The sequence below is a fragment of the Rhipicephalus microplus genome, chromosome 6 (genome assembly GCF_043290135.1).
Source record: "Rhipicephalus microplus isolate Deutch F79 chromosome 6, USDA_Rmic, whole genome shotgun sequence".
Classification (NCBI taxonomy): Eukaryota; Metazoa; Arthropoda; class Arachnida; order Ixodida; family Ixodidae; genus Rhipicephalus; species Rhipicephalus microplus.
This window is the reverse complement of record NC_134705.1, coordinates 84,402,192-84,425,969: the sequence shown is the minus strand read 5'-3', so window position 1 is coordinate 84,425,969 and position 23,778 is coordinate 84,402,192. Positions and strand designations below refer to the sequence as shown.

Below are 23,778 nucleotides of genomic sequence, written 5' to 3'. Positions count from 1 at the left end.
AACATAACAAAATAAAAGAGACCCTCCATATATGAAATACACACGGAAACATTTATTTTCCCAGAGCAATCGTAAGTGTAAACACAGCTAGCGCACTCCCTGCACGCGAATACCGCGTCAGCCGGGGCGGCGTGCCGCCACCGTCTCGGACACTCGACGCACCCAAGCCGTTTACCCCGGTATCATGGGTAAATCCGAACACTCCTTCTATCATTGAATTTATTGTCGAACTCACCCCGCAGGGGGTGAGTGGGCCGATCCCGGAGGTAGTGCAATACCGGGCCAACCCGTGGCGGAGGTGAAGCAAGCTTCAAGCACTCCGCCGCATCACAAAAATAAGTTTAATATCTTGGATCCAAATAGGATCCGTATCAGATATTAAGCTGATAAGAACAGATACTACACAAAGAGAAGTTTATTTGACTTCAAACAAAGATGGCAGGACATGTATATGCGTTTTACAAAATAAACAAACCGGGGCACAATGAATATATACAAGTAGATACAAAAGAGCGCATTATCCTTATACATATTGCAACCATAAAGGCGAACTAATCAAAAAGGGCACATACACTACACAAAGAAAAGTGTGTTACACTTTGTCAAAAAAAAAAAAAACACGCACACAGATGTGAACGGGATGCTATGTACGTATGTACAATAACCAGCTGCGCCCTAGTGTCGACGGGCGGGGCCAGCGGCAACAACACAGTGTCAAGCAAGTGACTATATGAAAACCGGTGCTACGGAGGTGGATGGAGGTGGATCTGGGGAGCGGGGTGGGGGGGGGGGGGGTCACCTTCGTTTGGGACTAAACATGCGATTGCTCCTGAGTTGGGGACTCCTCGGGAGTCGAGAAGTGTTAGTAGTGCAAAATTGGAGCAGCCAACTTGCCCTCTCTTATGAAGAAAAATTTCGTGTGCCAGCGGCGAAGGAACATCTCCTCACCGCTGGCCTCGAGTTCTCGGGAGAGGATCTCCCACACCAGCCTTCTAATACGCGTAACGGCCGGTGGTGCTGCCCGAACTGGCTGTCGTCGCGCTTCCGCGAGGGAGCGGCGCTGCCACACAACAAAAAGGGTACAGGCGGTAACAAGCCGCGCAAACGCGCCCCTGTTGCGTCCGTGACCTGGTGGGGGGCGGATCCCAAAGGTGTGCGCTACCATGCGCCAGACTGGCCGCGCAGCTGAACACTCCAGCAAGGCGTGCTTCTGTGTTTCTGGTTCCCTGCAATTTGGGCAGGCGTCGTCGGGCACAATACCTAGTTTCTTCAGGCGGCACCTAGTAGGGAGGACCTCCCATGCCCTCTTCCAGAGAAAATCCTGGATATCGCAGGGTAGCAAGCTATGAAGCAGTGAGAGGTCGCGCTTAGCTTTCTCTGCTCGTTGCTTGTCCTCGTCGCTGAGCTGGCTTGCGGTGAGTGCCTCCACTATGCGGGCCGGCTGCTCCGCGTCGGGATCACAATTCGGCGCTTCCTTGCGCAGCATGCGTGCCGTCGCCGCTGCTACCCTGTAAAAGGGCGAGGGCGATTCAGCGTGCGGGCCAGTGTGTCGGCCGGCATCAAGCCAACTGTTCGACGGGCCGCTCCAATAGTGCAGCAAGCCTCTCCCGACATAGTTTTCTGCTTGCGCCACCTTGCGAGCCGTTTTCAAGGCGAGCAGTTTGCTCAAGGTGAGTGCGTGCGGGAGGCCCAGCCCCCCTTCTTTAACTTCCAACTGGAGGAGGGTTCGTTTGACAGGGGGTGGTGTCCTGCCCCATAGTAGGTCGTTGGCTAACGTGCCGAGTCGTGTGGCCATCCGCGCCGGCATCGCTGACACCCTGCTCACGTAGGAGGCCAAGGCAAGAACACTAGTCTTGATTGCGACGGCCTTTTCACGCAGGGTCAAGTTGAGCAGTGCAGCGCGCTCGGTGAGCTGTGCAGCCCTGTCGATGACCCTTGTCCATGTGGAAACGTCGACGCCTTCTCGGTTAAAGTAGACGCCGAGGACCTTAACGGTGGAGACCGGTACTATGTCGCCTATTGCTTCAGTAGGGAACGGACCGAAGAGCAGTGCTCGGCTCTTTCTCTCGTTCAGTTGGGCTCCCGACACCTTAGCGTATAGTTCAAATACGCTGCGGAAGCGGTCGAGACTTCGTGCGTCCTTGAGAAACAGAGATATGTCGTCGGCAAACGCCAGGACTTTAATCTCCTCGGTACCGGTCATTGGCAGGCCTCGAATGCGTTCGTCGCTAGCCAGAGTTGTGAGCAGAGGCTCTATCGAGAGGACAAACAGGGTTGGACCTAAGGGGCACCCTTGCCTAATGCCTCTCGTGTACCGGAAGAAGGCAGTGGTCGTGCCGTTCACCGCGACGCAACTACGCAGGTTGGTGTACAGAAGCTCGATGGCAGCCACAAACTCCTGCGGGAGCCCGAACTGACGGAGCACTTCAAAGAGATACGTGTGCCTCACCCTGTCGAACGCCTTGGCTTGGTCGAGAGACAGGAAGGCACCCGTGACTCTTTTCTGGGTCGCGTATTCAAAAACATCTCTGGTGGCGGTGAGGTTGGCGAACATTGACCGGCCAGGCACGGCGCAGGCTTGGTGGGGGGCTATCAAGTCCGGCAAGAAGGTTCTTAGCCTGGTGTTCAATATGGACGCCACGATCTTATAGTCTACATTGAGTAGAGAGATCGGGCGCCATGACGACAGCTCGCGCGGGGATGCGCCGTCCTTGAGAATGAGGGTGATGCGCCCTTCGCTGAATGAATCCGGTTTCACATGGTTCTCGAGGACCAGGTTGACCATGGCCAGCAGCGGGGCTCGCAAAACTTCAAAGAAAGTCGCGTAAAAGCCGGCTGTCAGGCCATCAGTGCCTGGAGCCGAGTCAGGCGGCATGGCTCGGATGGCAGCGCGGAGTTCCTCTTCCGTTGCTGGGCCGCACAGAACCGTGCCCTCATCTTCGGCGAGTCGGGGCAGTCGCGAACACAGATTGGCCATGAGAGCCGCCTCTGGGAGTGGGCCACTAGGGTCCGGCTCGTGAAAAAAGGCCTCGAAGTAGTTATGGAACTCCGCTTCGATCTCGGTGGGGTCGGTGATCAAACTGCCGTCAGGCCTTTGCACCTCCGAGATTCGAAGGGAACCGGTACCACGCACGTCATTCATGTTCAGATCTGGCGCGTCCCCCGCAGCGACTCGGGATTCACGTGCGTTGCACGCGATTTCCCGGAAGAGGCGTTCATGCTGGACTTGAAGCGAGTGAAGATAGTCGCGTGTACAAGTCGTGAGGAGGTCTGCACTCTGTACAATCCGCATCCGGCGGAGTAGCTCGTTCATCTCTTTTGTGATGCGTTTCTTCCTCACGCTGCCTTCTTCTTGCAGGAACGCTCTCCATCTCGCCTTCAAGTCGTCCCATTCGGCGGGGCTGGTACAGGGGGAGGCCTCAATCGTCTCCTCCAGGAACGCGGATATTCTGAGGGCGCTCGTGCTGTCTTTTATGAGCGCCGGGTCGAGGCGCCAAGCTTCATTTCCTGGATGAGGGCCGGGCGTCCCCCTCACCGTTGTAACCAACGGGAGGTGGTCGGTTCTGTCCGCCAGCCGGTCGGGGAGGGTGAGGACTTCGCACGCCACAATAGAACCGACGAGGCGCTCGGGGACGTAGGCTCGGTCAAGCCTGCTGGCCGTTGTTCGCGAGGTTCGGGTGGGGGCGAACTCGTTTCCATGTACGTGTACCCAGGCGTCCGTGAGCCGCAGGTGTCGGAGGATCCTGACCAGCTCTTTGGCGTGGTAAGTTGAGCCGCCTTGACCCGGGCCCCGGACGTCTCTTATAGAGTCCACGACGCAATTGAAGTCCCCGAGAACCACGTGGGGAACGGACTCCACCAGGTAGCCATGCAGCTCCTTAAAATAATTGCTGGTGTCCGACCTCGTCACCGGTGCGTAAACGTTAACGAAGCGCACCTTTGACCCGTCAACGAAGACGTCGAGCACAAGTGTACGCCCGTTTGCACCGAAGACACAGTGGGACTTCTGTCGGAACCTGCCCGTCACAAATACGACCCCAACGCCACAAGCCCTCGCACATGTTAGAGAAAAAAAACCTTCGGCTTGGCAGTTGTGCTTAAAGCTGATTACGTCGAGCGGGGAGCGAAAGTTGGTCTCCTGGAGAAAGAGGAGATCAATGCCTTTGGAACGGGCGAACGACAATACGGCTGCTTGTTTGCCCCTATCGCGAAAGCCGCGAATATTTAGCGTGGCGAACCGCAGCGCAGCCATGTTCCGTCAGTCGGAGCGCGGTGCCTCTCTCGGGGGGAGAAGGAACGATGAAAGGCGCGATAACTAGGAGAGTTGGGCATCAGTGGAGCGCGCGCCAAAGGGGCGAGAAGAGTGCTGCACTAAAGAGTGGAAGGTGCCCAGCCAGGCGAGCGGGACAGCAGAGGGTGAGAGAAGGCGGGAGAGCGGAATGCGGCGCGGCCGTCGGAGCAGGCGCGCCGCTTTGTTCTTCGGGTAGCCTTCTTAGCTAACATGAGACACGACCCGAGAAACCGCGCCGGGAGCGCAGCAGGCCCGGGCGCGCCGGGCGCGCGCGGAAAGCAATCCGGAGCGAACGGGCGACGCAGAAGCGAGCGCGCCTCTTGATGCATCGTTGAAAACCACGTGGGAGAGCGGACGGAGCGAGACGAAAGCGAGCGCGGCCAGAGGAGTGCCAACAAACGACCCGCGGGAGAGGAGGCGGCGTGAAGCGGCGCACGGCCGCGCAAGGCAAAGCGGAACGGGCCCGCGACCCCACCCTATGCATGCCGCCGCCGCGCGAGCCCAGAGCAGCTGCGAGTTCGTGACCTCATTTTTATGTATGCCGCCGCCCGTGAGCTTAGTGCAGCGCAGCCAGCGAGGGCGCGGAGCAGCGCATACAGAGAACCCGAAGGCGACAGGCCCGGCCACAGATGAAAAGCAGACGACGCCATCAGCGCGAGCTGTGTCGCAGCGAAAAACAAACAGAACAGAGTGAGCCAGAAAGAATGTACCAAGCTAAGTAGGAGCAGACGACGCGAGCTGCGTCGCCGCAAAACACAGAGGGAAGCCAGGTGGAATCAGTAAAATGGAAAAAAACCACTCCCGGCACAGAGGACGCGAAACGCGTCTGCTCACACTCCAGGCGGAAAGGCGCGGCGCGTCGGAGGCGCGCAAGCAACCCCCCTTCCACCCCACCCCGACGCCGCAGGGCGCCGAGACGCCTGCGGACTACTCGATCGTCTCACCACCATCCGCGGGGGGGTCCCCCTTGGACGCGGCGTTGTTACCCAACCTCGGGGTCTTCGCCTTCGGCGGGGCGTCGCTGTCACTGCTTCCAATCCCTAGCCCGGTCCGCCGCTGCCTCGCCTCGCGAGTGGGGGAACCCTCACGGGAGTTGCGCTGCGGCTCGTCTCCGTGACGGCGACGCGAGCGAGACCTCGGCTCGCGGCCCCTGTCACGACTTGAGGCCCGTACGCCCGAATCGCGACCGGCCCCGTCACCGCGGCGACGACGCGAGCGCGAGCGAGATCTCCGCTCGCGGCCAGACGCCGGGCGAACCACGGGCGGGTCCGGTCGCCGGCTCTCGCGGGGCACAACCTGCTCGGGGGAAGGGTCTGACGGCGCGTGGTCCTCGTCCTCAGGCAGGGCATAGTGCCCGCGGCTCACAATAGGCCTGTCATCCCTGGCCAGGGCTTGCTGAGGCGCCTCCAAATCCTGTGCCGAGACAGGGGCCAGCACGTTGGCCGGCGCGTCGGAGACGGGGTGGCTCGTCTCCTCTTGCTCAGGAGGCGCCGGAGACGCGTCCTCTAAGGTAGCCAAAGGCGGCCAGTCCTCGGCGCCCGATAGGCTCGCGGGTGTTGTAATGGACGCCGATCGCGTCGGGCCCGTCTCGGTATCGGTTGTTTCTGCGCCAGAGGACGCCGACGCCGAGCTAACGGAGGCAGACGCTCCGCGCGTCTCTTCCTTGGCACCCGAAGACGCCGCACTGCCGCTTGCGCTTGAGACTGATTCCCCGTCGCGACGCCAAGAGAGAGGGCCCCTTGTGGTCGTGCGGGGCGTGATCTTCGGCGTGAGGACCTGTAGACGCGAAGTGGTCTCACCCGACCTCGGCGAAGGGGCACCGGAAGACTGGCTAAGTGCTGCGTTGGCGACTGTCAGCACCGACGAACCGCGGGCAGCGGCCGCGTAGGAGCGCCTGCGAAAACACTCGCGCGTCCCGTGACGGCCCCCGCAACGCGTACACTCGGCTGTGCAGCCCTCTGTGTCGTGGCCGAAGACGCCACAACGCTTGCAAAACGCGGCCGTGCACGCGGTCGCCATGTGCCCGACCTCGCCGCAGCGCGCGCACACACGGCGCATCCCGCGGTACTCAAACATTACTCGGTGGCCCGCGATGGTGATGAAGTTGGGCACCGGTCGACTCATCTCAATTTTAACAACTCGAACACCGCTAAGCTTATTAAACCTCGTTGTTACAGGGGCAAAGGAAATGCCCTTAATTTTGCCGTACTGCGCAAGGGCGTTGCCAAGCGTCTCGTCGGACATGTACACGGGGTACCGGTAAACGTTAACAAACGTGACCGGTGGCCCGACGGCCTCAACCGGCACGTGCTGGTCGTTCACGCGGAAACCTTCCGCAACCATTAACTTCGTCGCCTGGCTAGCGTTCCGGGTACAAACGAGAAACCTGGCACCGCCCATGTGCTGCAACACATAAACACTATCGTCACCGGCAGTCAATTCAACAGCATCAATCAAATTATCTATGCTTACGTCGCCTTCCGGCGCGGTGAACAAAAAACAGTTCTCCCGGGCTGGGAGCTCCATTGGGGTCGCCATTCTTGAGGACGCTGGTCCCAGGAGGGCGAGACTTGTGGAAACTTGTAATGTGCAGACGGGCTGCACTCTAGTAGAGTGGGCGGCTCAGCCGAGGCGAAGACCGCTCAGTAGAGGTAGGTAGGCGCCGCGAAGACGGCAGGGGGACTCCGGGGCAGCAGGCGTTGTCCGGGTCCAAGCGGCTGCAGGCATCAGGGGGCACCAGGCGGGAGCCGGGAACCCAGGAGCGGCAGACGCGCGCGGAACGGAGCAGCGCTGCTACGGGGCGTCTTCTTTCTTCGGTCTTCAGAGGGGCCGGGGGCCGACGTCAGCGTGACGTGACCCCAGGTCTCGCAGGGTGACTCGTAGAAAACAGCTAGCTCGACACTTTGATCTTAGCCAAAAGGCCGAGAAGCGATGCAATTCATTAGCACGTAATTAAAATCCATTCTTTCACACCTCGTACTTAGTTCTGGCCAAAAGCCGGGCAAACAGTAGCAAAGCAATTCCGACGTCCACCCATGCACAACCAGCATTGTGCACCGACAGCGGCAGCGCTGGCTTCACGGCATTGCTTTTATCCCCAGTCCGCTTGAAGTTTCTAGTTTCGCTTACAAACATGTTAAAACTGAAACCTTCTTTTTCCCAGAGGTCGAAGCCACGCGTGCTTGCTTGCATGCGTACTCTCTATGCGCCCATGACGTCACACCAAATGCTTGCTGGCGAACATTATCAGGCATGTCGCGAGGGATGCTACAGCATTTGTTTTAAAAACTGATGCATAGTGTACATGTCCAACTCGAGCACCAAAGTCTGGAAGGAAGGAAAAAAAAAAAATGACTGTGCAAAATGTGAATACGTCACCCATCCAACATGGCTTCTACGCCGGCTGCCCAAGCAACGCCTCTGCAACGACGCCCACAATCATCGGCAAAAAGGTGGTGCCTTTGGCTGCTTCAGCACGCTCAACATATGCCTTGCAAGTTCCGACGTGGCGGAACACCGCACCGAGGTCGACGAAGGTCCTGCCGTGAAAGGCAGACCCGGGAATGCGTGCGAAACGTCTACCGCGTGGGTTGTGAAGCCGGTGAATGAAGGATCATGTGGCAGAGGGTGACGGAACGTGAGTGTGCGACTTGACGCTGCGATGTCGTTCAAGCGTTCAACGGGCCGGCAGGTTCTGTCTGTCGTGGTCGAAAACGTCCGAGTTTTGCTGATTCCGAGGGGTAGGAGTGCTATGGTGGCGTGTACGAGGCGCTGGTGCGGCGCTCCGTCGATCGTGCCGGACGGACATGAGGCGGCCGAAGGCGGTCGTGAAGTGGTCGCGGAAATCAGTGGAGAAGTACTCGCCTGCGCTTTTCGTCGAAGACGCGCGACAGACGGTCTTCGGGAGACACGGGTGGTTGCACAAATGCGACCGTGCGTCAACGTGCAGCCATATTCGTGGATTATTTCGCCCCATTACGATAGCTTCGTCACTGCGCTCGCTGGTGTTGCTTGTTTTTGTTGACCTTCACTTGTGGCTCACACCCACTGTGGGGGATTGGCTGGTTTGTTGTTCTGCTTCTTCGACTTCTACATACTCGGCTTAGTGAAGCTGTGAGGAGTGACGAGTGGGTACGGAGGCAAAGCGCGCCCGGGGCGTGATCTCACGCGTCCTGGGGTCCACGTCGCTTCAGGTACGTGCGTGGTGCGTCCGAACGTCTAGTGCGCAATTTTCTTGGAACTTCCAGCAACTGGCAATTCCATTGAGGTGAGCGTGCGAGGATGTTCGTTGTAATTAACGAGAGCCAACGGTGGATGAGCTGGTATGAGATGGTGTTCAGAAATGAAGTGTTTGATCAACAAGGCGATGCCCGCCGTGGTGGTCTGATGGCCGTAAGGTACTCGGCTGCTGACCCGCAGGTGGTGGGATCGAATCCCGGCCGCGGCGGCTGCATTTCCCTGTGCTCAGATTAGGGTGCACGTGAAAGAACCCCAGGTGGTCGAAATTTTCCCATAATCATATGGTGGTTTTGGGACGTCAAACCCCAAAGGTCAGTGGACATAGGAAAAGCACATCGGGGCTTTGCCGCTCCACCGTACAGCAGGTGTGTGCGGAGTGGGTCCTGTGGCGTTCTTTGCGATTTTAATTTGTGATGGGGAATAGTGTAGATGCGTAGACGTGGCGAGAGCACGCGTCTTCAGGTTCAGACGCCGCGTGAAGATGTGAAATAAAAATGCCTTCGCTTGCCACTGCAACTGTAAACAGAAACACCAACCAAACCCCATTTTCTAGAGGCTTTTTTTATTTTTCGTTGCGAAACGGGTGAATTCGAAAAGCGGAAATAGCTTGGCACATACATACACACTTCTACACACATACATACATACACATCGCACATGCATACACATCGTATACACACTTCTAGCTTTCCTCCGAAACAGTAATGATAATTTCCTCAATAGTTTTATTAATATGAGTAGGAACGTTAAAAAAAATAAGAAACTTGAGTATGTACGTGTGAACATAACAAAATAAAAGAGACCCTCCATATATGAAATACACACGGAAACATTTATTTTCCCAGAGCAATCGTAAGTGTAAACACAGCTAGCGCACTCCCTGCACGCGAATACCGCGTCAGCCGGGGCGGCGTGCCGCCACCGTCTCGGACACTCGACGCACCCAAGCCGTTTACCCCGGTATCATGGGTAAATCCGAACACTCCTTCTATCATTGAATTTATTGTCGAACTCACCCCGCAGGGGGTGAGTGGGCCGATCCCGGAGGTAGTGCAATACCGGGCCAACCCGTGGCGGAGGTGAAGCAAGCTTCAAGCACTCCGCCGCATCACAAAAATAAGTTTAATATCTTGGATCCAAATAGGATCCGTATCAGATATTAAGCTGATAAGAACAGAGTGCTTTTATTGATGTTCAATACAAGTCTTCTAGTGACTGTAAATGCACTCGTTTGTGATTTTGGTGAGACCAGGACCGACGGCAGGAAAGTGCCCCAGAACAGTGATGCCAGAAGTTGAACCCTGTTAGACGTAGTCCAGGATCAAGAAAAGCACCAGGTAGGCTCCGGATGTGGTGTTTTCAGGAACACTGCGACCAGGGAACTCGTGCCGGACAGGAACCCATGTGTTGTGATTTGATGGTGGTGATCAGTTGATCAAGGAGGGGACCAGGCTTCGTAGTGGTAGATTACTGTCAGTTGCGGCCGTGGCCGACGTGGGTGTGGTAAACGGACCGAGACGCCGCCACCACCTCGCTGACGCAAAGTTTCTTCATCAGGCGCAGATAAGATCTGGAGCACAGTCGCCTCAGGACTTGGTCGTTGGCCGGATCCCAGGCGCCAAGTGTTCCAACGATGACCGCGGCCACCGTCACTCTCTGGTAGCGTCGGCGGAGGTAGGCAGCGACGGGTTCGTACTTGGCGAGCTTGTCGTTGCGGGCGTTCGAGAAGGCCTCTGGTGTATTTTCGAATGGACAAGCCACGTCAATCACCAAGGCCTCCTCGCCGCGCACAACGACCAGGTCAGGGCGTAGGCCAGTGTCGCCGACGAACCGGTTCTCGTAAGCCACCGTGAATTGACGGGTTGCTGCTGTACGTAGGCGTTTGACCACCGCGTTGTGCCGCGCCTGATACATGGCACTGTGTGTCATGCAGTGGCACAACACATGCGGTAAAGTCTCACGTTGGTATCCGCAGACCCGGCAACGCTGATCGCGGTCGGCGGGACCCCACATGACCGAACCGTTGAGAGGTAGTAGGTTCAGACGCGCTCGGTGGATGAAGCGCCAGTCCGCGAAGTGTGTGAACGCTCCACTCCGCATGAAATGAGAACTGGCCCGATCCGCCGAGACGCAAGCCATGACCTTGCCTTGGTTGGATTGTGCATGTAGGGCGTTGTCGCGATCTGTGGCGAGTACATCTCGCAGAGACCGCATGACGCGGTTGCGATGTGAAGGCGGTAGGGTGACGTCGCCGCACGTGATGGTGACGTGGTCGGGGCTCAACGACCACGAGACGTGTAACCGCCGGGACGCCTTGCGGGCCTCCGTCCACACGGAACGAAGCTGTGTGGCAGGTGTGGACTGAACTCCTTGGAGGTCGCCGGACAGATAAGCCTCGAGTTCGAATCGGGTCGCCTCCCATCCGAGTCGTGTCGAGGCGATGTCATAGGCGTCGGAGAGTGCCAACTCGCGCAAGCACCGATCAGACGTCGTGAGGAGTTTGAATGCCGAGTCGACGCGGCAGATGTCGCTTAACTCGGCAGCCACAGGTATGGCAACTGCCCCGCCAGCAGAGCTCCCGTAGACGTAATGGGTGGACGCGTTGGTCGGCACGTAGAGGGTTCGTTTGACAAGTGGCCGTATAGCGTCGTCGAGACGGCGCCAGTCGGACTTGCCAAGTACCCCGCATCGCATTGCGAAATTTAGGGCCGGGTACACGAAAGACTTCAGTGCATCGATGCGCTGCCAGGGGGCTAGTAGAGAGGAGAAGAGGGCCCTCGCTTGGCAGATGGCGTCGTCCACAGGTGAAGAACCGGTCCTAGCTGGAAGGCGGAAACCCACCGGGCGTCCCAAGAAACGCAGTGGCTCGGAGTTCTCGAGTGCTGAGACAGGGACGCCGGACACCTGCAATACGGTAGGACGCATTCCGACGGGGGTCATGCCACTCATATGCACAGTAGAGCACTTTGATGGATTTAAAGCTAGTCCAAGAGGACCAGCTAGGGACTCCACCCTGTCAATTCGCTGCTGTAGGAGGGAAGGGGAGTCGGCCAGCGGCGTGAGGTCGTCTGCGTATGCGAGAATTTTATGGTCGTCTTCATCGCCCTGTACGCCACGAATGATCGGGTCCACGACGAGGTTAAAAAGCAACCCCGATAGGGGGCAACCTTGGCGGAGACCTGATCGAATAGGTACCGGCTCTGTTACTCCTTCAGCTGCGACGATGAGGGTATTGTTATCGCGGTAGAGATCTGCGATTATCTCAGTGAATGTGTCTCCAGCACCAGCTCCCCGTAGAGCGTCGAAGAGGGCCTGATGGGGTACGGACCCGTAAGCATTGGTGAAATCCAGTAGTGCTGCACAGAAGTCCGGGCCACCAGCTCTTGCCGCGTCGAACTTGTGCTGGAACACATAATTGAGCTCGAATACCCCATCGTGCGGGAGGAAGCCCTTTTGGCAATGGGAAAGAACTTGATGGTCCGTAATCCATTTTTGTAGTCGGGCTGCCAAGCACTTGGCGTATAGTTTTGAGGCTGTACTTCCAAGTGCTATCGGTCGCCAATTACCAGGAATCGAAGGGTCCCCTCTCTTGTGAATTAATATTGTCCTTGAGGTCCGCCATGAGTCAGGTGTTCGACGGTGGTGAATACAGGCGTTAAACAGTGCAGACAGGAATTTAGCTTCTGGGTCGACGGACTTCCAGTGTCGATAGGTGAGCCTGTCGGAGCCAGGAGATGTATTCTCTGATTTGCGAAGCCGGAGAAGGACCTCGTCTGCCGAGAAAGACGCCATATTCACAGGTTCGGGGGCCAGAGGTCGTTGAAAGAGGGTTGTCGTGTCAGCTGTGCGGTGAGACCAGGTAGAGCCCCAATGATCCTGGAGTTCCTGAAGTGGTATGTCGCAGGACCGGGGAGGACCTTCCAGTATCAGTCGCACAGCACGACGACGATTCCGGCGGTATAATCGCTGGATGTCCGTAGCGTTCTCGGGGTTGATCGAGCGTGGGGACCGACCAGGTACTACGGGAGGGAGACGAACAGCCTCCGTAGCTATGGTAACGGCTTGTGTCCACGCCTGGTCACATATCGCCCAGGAATCCTGCGTTGGTGGATTACGCAGTGTGGAACGGAGTGATTGTACTTGCTGTGCAAGCAGAGCCGTGTTGTCTGGTGGCATGTCCATTGCCGGGTCATCCACTGGTACGTCAGGGGCGTCGTCATCGTTAACCGCCTCGTCAGGGTCATCGGTCCGTTCCGGGAGTGAAGATGAAGGGGAACTCGAACGAGAGGTCGATGAATCTGGAGAGATAGTCGGATGAGCTGACGTACCAGGCGTAACAGTTGTCTCGCCAGATGTGGATTGGTCGGGTGGCACGGGCGTTGGCGGTCCGGGATCCGAAGGTAGCGGTCGAGGCGTCGTATAACCGGAATTAGAAGTGGTTGCTGTGTTGTCCGGTGTGGAAGACGCTGTAGACCGTGAAGCCGACGGAGAACCGGTAGCCGAAGTGCTATAGACCGAACCCGTACTCGAGGATGGCGTCGATGTAGAAGACTTGCCTCCACGACGTCTTCGAGGCCGGGAAACGGTTTCTGTAACCTGTACTTCCTGTTGGACTCGGTGAGCTGTACCTGAAGGAGCTGGTCCGGGAGATGGTGTGCTCTCTGTGCCAGAGGAATTAGAGGGAGTCGCCGTAGGCTGCCGTGGCGGGCGAAGAGGTACAAATGGAGTGGATTCCTCTTGCGCATGCCGCGCCATAGTGTGCCGGGCCAAGGAGCGATCGCAATTGAAGCTCTTCGGGCAATATCGGCAGGGGTGGTAAGGCTCGTTCGAGGCAGGACCCGGGCAGTCGTGGCGGGCAGACAGCGAATTCAACCGGGCATCACAGGCGACGCACCGGTAGAGACGCCCCGTTGGCCGAACCCCGTGTTTCTGCTCCATGTGGGACCGCCACGCGGACAGTCGGAGCGAGACTGATGTGCGGGCTTGGCAGCCTGCGCAACAGGGATACGGACAACGAAGGATCCCAGGCACCGGCAGGTACACCGTCATGATGCCCTGGTGAATGACGGGCGGTCGGGAGCGAGGAGGGCCCGATGCTGCCGCTGAAACGCCAGTAGACGCGGGTGTGCCAGGACGAGGCCGCTGGGCCGGCGGGGGCGCCGGTGTGCTCGTCCCCGAAGGAGGAGCGGGACGCCGCCGACGGCTACCGGAACCCGGGAAGAGCGGCTCGACGGATACGGCACGTGGCCGGCGGGGAGCAGACATGGCCAGGCAGGGACTTCTCCAGGTCCTCGAGGACGGACGTCCGGACAGGAAGGCCGGGGCGTCGGCGACGGCGAAGTGGTCACGAAGACCGGGGTCCGTTAGTGTCACCAGCAGGCATTGGCGACCGGACCGGGAGTGGCAAGCAAGAAAAGGCTTGTAGACTCTCACCACTCCCGGAGGGCGTCTTCTCCCGCTGGCTTGACTGGAACGCCCGGTCGGTCGGTGTCCACGTCCCCGTGGCTTGATGTCCGGTCCGGTAGGCTCCGACGACGGCGGCGATGAAGTGGTCACGAGGACCGGGGCCCGTGGGTGTCGTCAGCAGGCATTGACGACCGGGCCGGGAGTGGCAGGCAAGAAAAGGCTCGTGGACTCTTACCACTCCCGGAGGGCGTCTGCTCCTGCTGGTGGGCCCGCCGCGTCGGTAGATGGCCGGAGACTCCTTCGAAGGTGCAGCAGGGCCGAGGAACCAGGTGGACCCAGGAACAGCGTAGCTCCGTGCGACCAGGGGGGGGGACCTTCCAGGGCGGTCGGCTCCCCGGGAGGGACCGTTCTCGACCTTTGGCTGTAAAGATCAAAGTGGGAGATCCACGTGTACTACACTTTGATCTTAGCCAAAAGGCCGAGAAGCGATGCAATTCATTAGCACGTAATTAAAATCCATTCTTTCACACCTCGTACTTAGTTCTGGCCAAAAGCCGGGCAAACAGTAGCAAAGCAATTCCGACGTCCACCCATGCACAACCAGCATTGTGCACCGACAGCGGCAGCGCTGGCTTCACGGCATTGCTTTTATCCCCAGTCCGCTTGAAGTTTCTAGTTTCGCTTACAAACATGTTAAAACTGAAACCTTCTTTTTCCCAGAGGTCGAAGCCACGCGTGCTTGCTTGCATGCGTACTCTCTATGCGCCCATGACGTCACACCAAATGCTTGCTGGCGAACATTATCAGGCATGTCGCGAGGGATGCTACAGCATTTGTTTTAAAAACTGATGCATAGTGTACATGTCCAACTCGAGCACCAAAGTCTGGAAGGAAGGAAAAAAAAAAATGACTGTGCAAAATGTGAATACGTCACCCATCCAACATGGCTTCTACGCCGGCTGCCCAAGCAACGCCTCTGCAACGACGCCCACAATCATCGGCAAAAAGGTGGTGCCTTTGGCTGCTTCAGCACGCTCAACATATGCCTTGCAAGTTCCGACGTGGCGGAACACCGCACCGAGGTCGACGAAGGTCCTGCCGTGAAAGGCAGACCCGGGAATGCGTGCGAAACGTCTACCGCGTGGGTTGTGAAGCCGGTGAATGAAGGATCATGTGGCAGAGGGTGACGGAACGTGAGTGTGCGACTTGACGCTGCGATGTCGTTCAAGCGTTCAACGGGCCGGCAGGTTCTGTCTGTCGTGGTCGAAAACGTCCGAGTTTTGCTGATTCCGAGGGGTAGGAGTGCTATGGTGGCGTGTACGAGGCGCTGGTGCGGCGCTCCGTCGATCGTGCCGGACGGACATGAGGCGGCCGAAGGCGGTCGTGAAGTGGTCGCGGAAATCAGTGGAGAAGTACTCGCCTGCGCTTTTCGTCGAAGACGCGCGACAGACGGTCTTCGGGAGACACGGGTGGTTGCACAAATGCGACCGTGCGTCAACGTGCAGCCATATTCGTGGATTATTTCGCCCCATTACGATAGCTTCGTCACTGCGCTCGCTGGTGTTGCTTGTTTTTGTTGACCTTCACTTGTGGCTCACACCCACTGTGGGGGATTGGCTGGTTTGTTGTTCTGCTTCTTCGACTTCTACATACTCGGCTTAGTGAAGCTGTGAGGAGTGACGAGTGGGTACGGAGGCAAAGCGCGCCCGGGGCGTGATCTCACGCGTCCTGGGGTCCACGTCGCTTCAGGTACGTGCGTGGTGCGTCCGAACGTCTAGTGCGCAATTTTCTTGGAACTTCCAGCAACTGGCAATTCCATTGAGGTGAGCGTGCGAGGATGTTCGTTGTAATTAACGAGAGCCAACGGTGGATGAGCTGGTATGAGATGGTGTTCAGAAATGAAGTGTTTGATCAACAAGGCGATGCCCGCCGTGGTGGTCTGATGGCCGTAAGGTACTCGGCTGCTGACCCGCAGGTGGTGGGATCGAATCCCGGCCGCGGCGGCTGCATTTCCCTGTGCTCAGATTAGGGTGCACGTGAAAGAACCCCAGGTGGTCGAAATTTTCCCATAATCATATGGTGGTTTTGGGACGTCAAACCCCAAAGGTCAGTGGACATAGGAAAAGCACATCGGGGCTTTGCCGCTCCACCGTACAGCAGGTGTGTGCGGAGTGGGTCCTGTGGCGTTCTTTGCGATTTTAATTTGTGATGGGGAATAGTGTAGATGCGTAGACGTGGCGAGAGCACGCGTCTTCAGGTTCAGACGCCGCGTGAAGATGTGAAATAAAAATGCCTTCGCTTGCCACTGCAACTGTAAACAGAAACACCAACCAAACCCCATTTTCTAGAGGCTTTTTTTATTTTTCGTTGCGAAACGGGTGAATTCGAAAAGCGGAAATAGCTTGGCACATACATACACACTTCTACACACATACATACATACACATCGCACATGCATACACATCGTATACACACTTCTAGCTTTCCTCCGAAACAGTAATGATAATTTCCTCAATAGTTTTATTAATATGAGTAGGAACGTTAAAAAAAATAAGAAACTTGAGTATGTACGTGTGAACATAACAAAATAAAAGAGACCCTCCATATATGAAATACACACGGAAACATTTATTTTCCCAGAGCAATCGTAAGTGTAAACACAGCTAGCGCACTCCCTGCACGCGAATACCGCGTCAGCCGGGGCGGCGTGCCGCCACCGTCTCGGACACTCGACGCACCCAAGCCGTTTACCCCGGTATCATGGGTAAATCCGAACACTCCTTCTATCATTGAATTTATTGTCGAACTCACCCCGCAGGGGGTGAGTGGGCCGATCCCGGAGGTAGTGCAATACCGGGCCAACCCGTGGCGGAGGTGAAGCAAGCTTCAAGCACTCCGCCGCATCACAAAAATAAGTTTAATATCTTGGATCCAAATAGGATCCGTATCAGATATTAAGCTGATAAGAACAGATACTACACAAAGAGAATTTATTGATCTCTTGACAAATCAAGAAAACACTGATCAACACAATACTCAGCCGACAATTGGGCTGGTTACAGGGGTGACTTAAGGGGAACATAAATGAACGGGGTTATGATCACAAAAGAAAGAAACGAACAACACTAAAGGACGTCATCAAAACAAGGGAGTGCTCAGTTGCTTATGTGAACAATTTGAAATTAAAGAAACAAAGACGGATATGAGCAGCTATATACATATATACAATACATAGGAACTTAGAATATACATTGCTATATATACTGTAAGCACATTCCAAGCATTTGATCGTTCTCACTTGCACATACCCATCATCATCGTTCTCACTTGCACATACCCATCATCATCGTTCTCTCTCTTGGTGTGGTTCTGAGCCGAGCCAGACATCGCAGAATAAACGCTTCTGCTCGCCCTGCCTGCTCGCCGTACCTAGTCTGCCTGCGTCTTTCAGAGTGGTGGAAGTGCCGGGGTAAGATCCCGACGTCCTCCTACGTTCATTTCCCACCTGGAGCTCCGATCTGGTCGCCGATTGCACCCAGCCACCCACACAGGTATGCAGACATCGGACCTAACGCCTAGCCCTAACGCTACAGCCCCTACGCCGGCGGCTGCCCGCTCTTCATCTACTGTCACCAGCCCTCAGCGCGAACCGCCCGTGTTCGCGGGTCTTCGCGGTGACGACGTCGAGGAATGGCTTGACCTTTACAACCGTGTGGGTTCAGCCAATCGATGGACCGAGGCAGAGAAACTGAGCTACCTTCCTTTCTATTTGACCAGCGTAGCCAAAACCTGGTATTTTAATCACGAAACTGACTTCGTTGATTGGTCGACCTTTGCCAACAAACTGCGACAAATATTCGGATGCTCATCGGGTCGTTCCGAAGCCGCGAAACAGAAGCTGGCTGTGCGTCTACAACTGGCACATGAGTCGTACACTTCGTATATCGAGGATGTTTTGGCCCTCTGTCGCCGTGCGAATAAAGACATGACGGAAGATGAGCGCGTTCGCCACATCCTTAAAGGAATCGGCCCAATCGCATTCAACGCCTTGGCTGTTGGCAATCCCGCTACGGTTAACGACGTCATTTCGACATGCCAACGCCTTGACCAGTTGCAGTCCCTTCGGCTTCAACAAGACAGTGATCCACGCCTGATGCCTCCCTCTGAATTAAAAACCCTTATCCGCACAATTATCCGGGAAGAACTTCGAGACCTTGAACAGCAGCGGTCCACTGTCGCCTCCGCTCCGTCTCCACCATTCGACCTGCGGAATCTTGTTAAGCAGGAGTTAGCGGCAATGGCGACACCGACATCCCCGGTCGCTCCGCCAGCACGCCCGATGCCCACATACGCCGATGTGACGCCCAGGTCGACACCGGCAGCACCGGTTGTTCAAACGGTAATGCCCACATATGCGGAGATCGCTGCGATTCCGCCGGCTCCCGGGGCATCTAGCTCTACGGATACTGCTAGTAGCCATTTGGCTGCTATGCGAGGTGGAATGACTGCTGCACCCTTGTATCCTCAGTGGCGTCAATCCCGTCCTGTTTGCTTTTACTGCGGTATACGAGGCCACATTTCTCGTTACTGCCGTCGCCGCCAGCAAGAGGAACGACGAGGCTATGCTGAGTTCGAACGAGACCGGTTCCGAAGACCAGATCTTTATGCTCCAGACACCTACCCGTCCGCGCAGTACCGGTCTCCGTCTCCTCCAGTGTCCCCTCGTCAACATCAGGAATACCGCTCCTCCAGACGACGCTCTCCATCGCCCTATCGCCGCTCCGCATCGCCACTTCGTCCAATCATCTCCCGTCCTGTTGACCAATCTTCGGAAAACTAAGGATTGCAGTTTTTGGAGGGAAAACTGCGTCCCGTCGACCAACAAAAATACCTCCTGTTCGCCCAGCTAATATGTTGTCAGTGACTATTGAAGGTATTCCTGTGCAAGCTCTCGTTGACACCGGTGCAACCACTTCTGTTTTGCGTAGTGACTTGTGCTCGCGCCTCCGTAAAGTCAGAACGCCCTATGCGGGACCTGTGTTGCGTGGGGCAAATAACGTGCTGATTCAACCTGACGGACAGTGTACGGCTCGTGTTTCTATTGATGGTATACGTCACCACATCGAGATGATTGTGTTGCCCACGTGCATTCATGAACTTATCCTTGGTTGGGACTTTCTGCATTCTGCTTCCGCTGTTATATCCTTTAAAGAGAACGTCATTCACATAACGGATACAACGGATGCGCCCATTCCAGTTTCATCACCCTCGATCTCCAACTTGGTCATTGTTGAAGACTGCGTCCTGCACCCTGGTCACGAACACGTGATAGCTGTCGCATCTACCCAAGTAACCGACGGTGATGCACTTGTGGCTCCTTCGTTTCGCTGCACCTCCCGTGGAATTCTCGTCGCCTCTTGCCTCCTCCGGTTTTCCTCTGGCTGCGCTTTTCTGCCCGTTTCTAACACAACTGCAGAATCTGTGCTGCTGCCCAAGGGAATGACAGTGGCAAAGATTGACTTCTCTCCATTGACCTCCATCGCGACACTCTGCCCGTCTTCGTCACCAGTACCAGCTCCAGGTTCACGTTCTTTCCCTTTTCGACCTGTCATTGGTTCAGACCTCACACCAAAACAGTCTGAAGCACTATTGGCCCTTTTGGCTAAGCACAAAGCCTGCTTTGATAGCTGTACCACAACACTGAGTCAGACTTCCGCGGCTGTACATCGCATTGAAACCGACGGTTCTCGTGTGATACGCCGTCGCCCATATCGGGTTTCGCAATCAGAGAGAGAAATAATTGAAAAAGAAGTGAACGAGATGCTATCGCGAAATATAATACGACCTTCTTCGAGTTCCTGGGCATCTCCAGTCGTTTTAGTTAAAAAGAAGGATGGCTCTGTTCGTTTTTGCATTGACTACCGCGCGTTAAATAAGATCACACGCAAGGACGTATATCCTATGCCTAGAATTGATGACGCTTTAGACACACTGCAAGGGGCGAACTATTTTTCGAGCCTTGACTTACGATCAGGTTACTGGCAAATCCCCATGAACGAGGCTGACAAAGAAAAAACTGCATTTGCCACACCGGACGGCCTTTATGAATTTAATGTAATGCCATTCGGCTTGTGCAACGCTCCAGCCACGTTTGAGCGAATGATTGATACTGTTCTTCGTGGCCTAAAATGGAAGACCTGCCTCTGTTACTTAGATGATATCGTTGTTTTTTCAAGTACCTTTGCCCAACATCTTCAACGATTAGACGAGGTGCTACAATGTCTCTCCAAGGCTGGCCTTCAGATAAATACAAAGAAGTGTACATTTGCCAGCAAAAGCATCAAAGTCCTCGGTCACGTCGTTTCCAAAGACGGAATCCAACCAGATCCCGAGAAGATCGCAGCTGTGCTACAGTTCCCTCGACCGTCCAACCAAAAGACGTTGCGCAGCTTTCTTGGTCTCGCGTCCTATTTTCGTCGCTTTATACGCAACTTTGCTACCTTAGCGGCTCCGCTAAATAAGTTATTGGCCACTGGTGCTCCTTTCTCATGGTCCAACGACTGCGAATCTGCATTTGAAATTTTGAAAGAACGCCTGACTTCCGGACCAGTGCTGCGCCACTTCGATGAGAGAGCGCCTACCATACTCCATACTGACGCAAGCGCACAAGGCATTGGAGCAGTCCTTCTGCAGCGTGATTCCACCTCTAAAGAGCAGGTTGTGGCCTACGCTAGCCGGACTCTGTCAACAGCTGAGCGGAATTACACCATCACGGAGCAGGAGTGCTTGGCTATCGTATGGTCGATACAGAAATTCCGCCCGTATCTCTACGGTCGGCACTTCACCATCATCACCGACCACCACGCACTCTGTTGGCTTTCATCAATGAAGAATATGTCAGGACGTCTTGCGCGCTGGATACTGCGCTTACAAGAGTACGACTTTACAGTTACGTACAAGTCTGGCAAATGTCATCATGATGCCGACGCGCTGTCCCGGTGCCCACTTTCGCTCTCTCGTGACAATACGTCCACCGCATCGCGTTCGAATGACTCTGACACCCAGCTTGCCTCACAACACGTATCGCTCGCATCGCTGGATCCAATGCAGCTATCTTCGAACTCCGATTTACGTTCACTTCAGCTGGCAGATTCCTACTGTCGGTCTTTCATTGATCGCCTTCGCGGTGTCACTAAACCACCCAACAGCCGCTTGCGACGCCAGCTTCGACAATTTCGCCTTCAGGACGGTGTGCTTAAGCGCTACATTTACCATCCCACCGGTAACAAGTGGGTGCCAGTTCTTCCCCGCTGCCTTCGTCTTCGAGTTTTGGAAGCATTCCACGATGATATTGCTGCCGGTCATCTAGGCTTCCACAAGACCTACGATCGCATCAAGACGCGCTGCTTCTGGCCTGGCTTGTCCACAACGGTGGCCAAATACGTGGGCTCGTGCGCGTTGTGTCAGCACCGCAAGCGATCCACATCCCCGCCTGCTGGTTTCCTTCAGCCTCTTCCCTGTCCCACCACACCATTCGAATTTGTCGGAATAGACTTGTATGGTCCTTTGCCGTTGACACCTTCCGGTCACCGTTGGATCGTCACTGCAGTCGACCATCAAACAAGATACGCCGAGACTTCACCTCTTCATTCTGCTACCGCCACAGAAATCGCCAATTTTTTCTTGAACTCCATCGTCTTGCGCCACGGAGCCCCTCGCGTCCTTTTGAGTGACCGTGGCAAAGCCTTCCTTTCCAAGGTCCTGGATGAAGTCCTGCAGGCGTGCAATACAGTGCATAAAACCACTTCTACATACCATCCGCAAACGAATGGCCTTACCGAGCGCTTCCACCGAACACTCTCTGACATGATATCGATGTACTTGCATCCTGACCACAAAAATTGGGATAACATTTTACCGTTTGTCACCTTCGCATACAATACTGCGGTACAACGATCAACTGGCTACAGCCCGTTTTTTCTCGTGTACGGCCGATCTGCCTCCTCGGTCTTCGACACGGCATTTTTCTTTGCACCGGCTCCAAGCAGTACCTCGCTCCCAGAAGAGTTCGCAGCCCGAGTCACACAATGCCGTGAAATTGCTCGCAAAAACACGGAAGCAACCCAAAAGGAGAGAAAACATCGCTGTGATAAAAAACGACGCGACGTGGCCTTTAATGCTGGCGATAAGGTTTTACTATGGACCCCGGTTCGAGCGTCGGGCCTTTGCGAGAAATTTCTTCACCGGTATGTTGGCCCATACACCGTTGTACGACAGACATCTCCAGTTAACTACCTCGTCACCCCGCTTCAGTCTGTCACTGACCGCCGTCTGCGCAGCACGGAAATAGTTCACGTCTCACGCATGAAGCCTTTTGTTACTCGTTCGGCCGATCTCTGACTGGCGGCCAGGTTGGCCGCTTCGCAGAGGGGGGGGGAAATTGTAAGCACATTCCAAGCATTTGATCGTTCTCACTTGCACATACCCATCATCATCGTTCTCACTTGCACATACCCATCATCATCGTTCTCTCTCTTGGTGTGGTTCTGAGCCGAGCCAGACATCGCAGAATAAACGCTTCTGCTCGCCCTGCCTGCTCGCCGTACCTAGTCTGCCTGCGTCTTTCAATACAAACAATTATATACAAATATGTACAAGACACATTTGACCGCGCGGTCTCATTGGGTAAGACCGCGGTTAATAACACGCCGTCAGGCGCTGCGTATCGCGTGACATTGTGACGCGCCCGGAGTTACGTGTGATGCGCCTCTGCGGCGTCCCTACGCGCCGCGAAAGTTGTGCCTGACGGCGCTAAACAGCGGGTGCGAGAAGCGGCTTCATAGTGCCGGGACGCAGAAAAAAAAGGGGGGGGGGGAGGGGCGAGTTGCGGCGCAAAAACACTAAAGAGGCAGGGAGGGGCCCATTAGTAAACAATTATCGGGGCGACCAGTTTGCCGTCCCTCAAGAAAAAAAACCTGGTGTGCCAACGGCGGAGGAACGTTTCTTCGCCGCTGGCTTCAAGTTGCTCGGAGAGGTGCGCCCACAGCAGCCTCCTGATTTTACTCATGGCGGGATACGCCGCCCTCACAGGCCTCTTCTTCGCTTCGGCCAGTGATCGCCGTTGCCAGATCACGAAAAGGGTGATGGCGACGACGAGTTTCGCGAAGCGGCCTTTATTGCGCCTGTGATAAGGAGGGGGGCGAATGCCGAAGGAGCGCGCGGTCAAGCGCCACACGGGTCGCGCGGCCACGCAGTCGAACAGAGCGTGTTTGAGGGTCTCTTGGTGCTGGCAGTTCGGGCAACGGGCGTCGGGGACGATGCCGAGGCGGTGCAGTCTCTGCCGCGTGGGGAGGACTTCCCATGCACGTTTCCATATGAAGTCTTGCACCTCACGGGGGGCGTCGTGGCCGAGTGCGGCAATTTCCCGTGTCGCTCGCTTCGCCCGGCGCCTGTCTTCATCGTGGAGCTGGTTGGCTGTGAGGGTCTCGATCAGTCTGGCTGGCGGGTCTGAGTCTATCTCGCAGCCAGGGGCTTCGCGGGTGAGCATACGCATTGTCGCCTCTGCCGCCCTGTAGAAGGGGGAGGGAGACTCAGCGAACGGACCGCGGTAACTGCCTGCGTCCAGCCAGCTGTTACGCACGCTTGCCCAATAAAGAAGCAGGTTCCTGCCGGCATACGCGCTTGCCTTCGCCAGGGTTCGGGCAGTCTTAAGAGCCAGGATTTTGCCCGTGGTCTGTGCGTGGGGAAGCCCGAGACCACCATCGCATGGAGAGAGCTGCAAAAGGTGACGCCTGACGGGTGGGGGCTTGCCTTCCCACATGAACGCGGTGATGCCCTTGTTA

The 23,778-nt window shown here is 56.0% G+C and overlaps 2 non-coding genes and 1 pseudogene across 2 annotated transcripts; all 3 read right to left on the bottom strand.

Annotated features, from left to right (window-relative positions):
- Nucleotides 1–244: 244 nt before the first annotated feature.
- Nucleotides 245–437, bottom strand: LOC119184100 (U2 spliceosomal RNA). The gene has a single exon (XR_005111432.2). It is a non-coding gene; the product is annotated as a U2 spliceosomal RNA (small nuclear RNA).
- Nucleotides 438–9,555: 9,118 nt separating this feature from the next.
- On the bottom strand, nt 9,556–9,738 carry LOC142766271 (U2 spliceosomal RNA). The gene has a single exon (XR_012884454.1). It is a non-coding gene; the product is annotated as a U2 spliceosomal RNA (small nuclear RNA).
- Nucleotides 9,739–16,756: 7,018 nt separating this feature from the next.
- Nucleotides 16,757–16,934, bottom strand: LOC142766138 (U2 spliceosomal RNA; annotated as a pseudogene).
- Nucleotides 16,935–23,778: the final 6,844 nt, after the last annotated feature.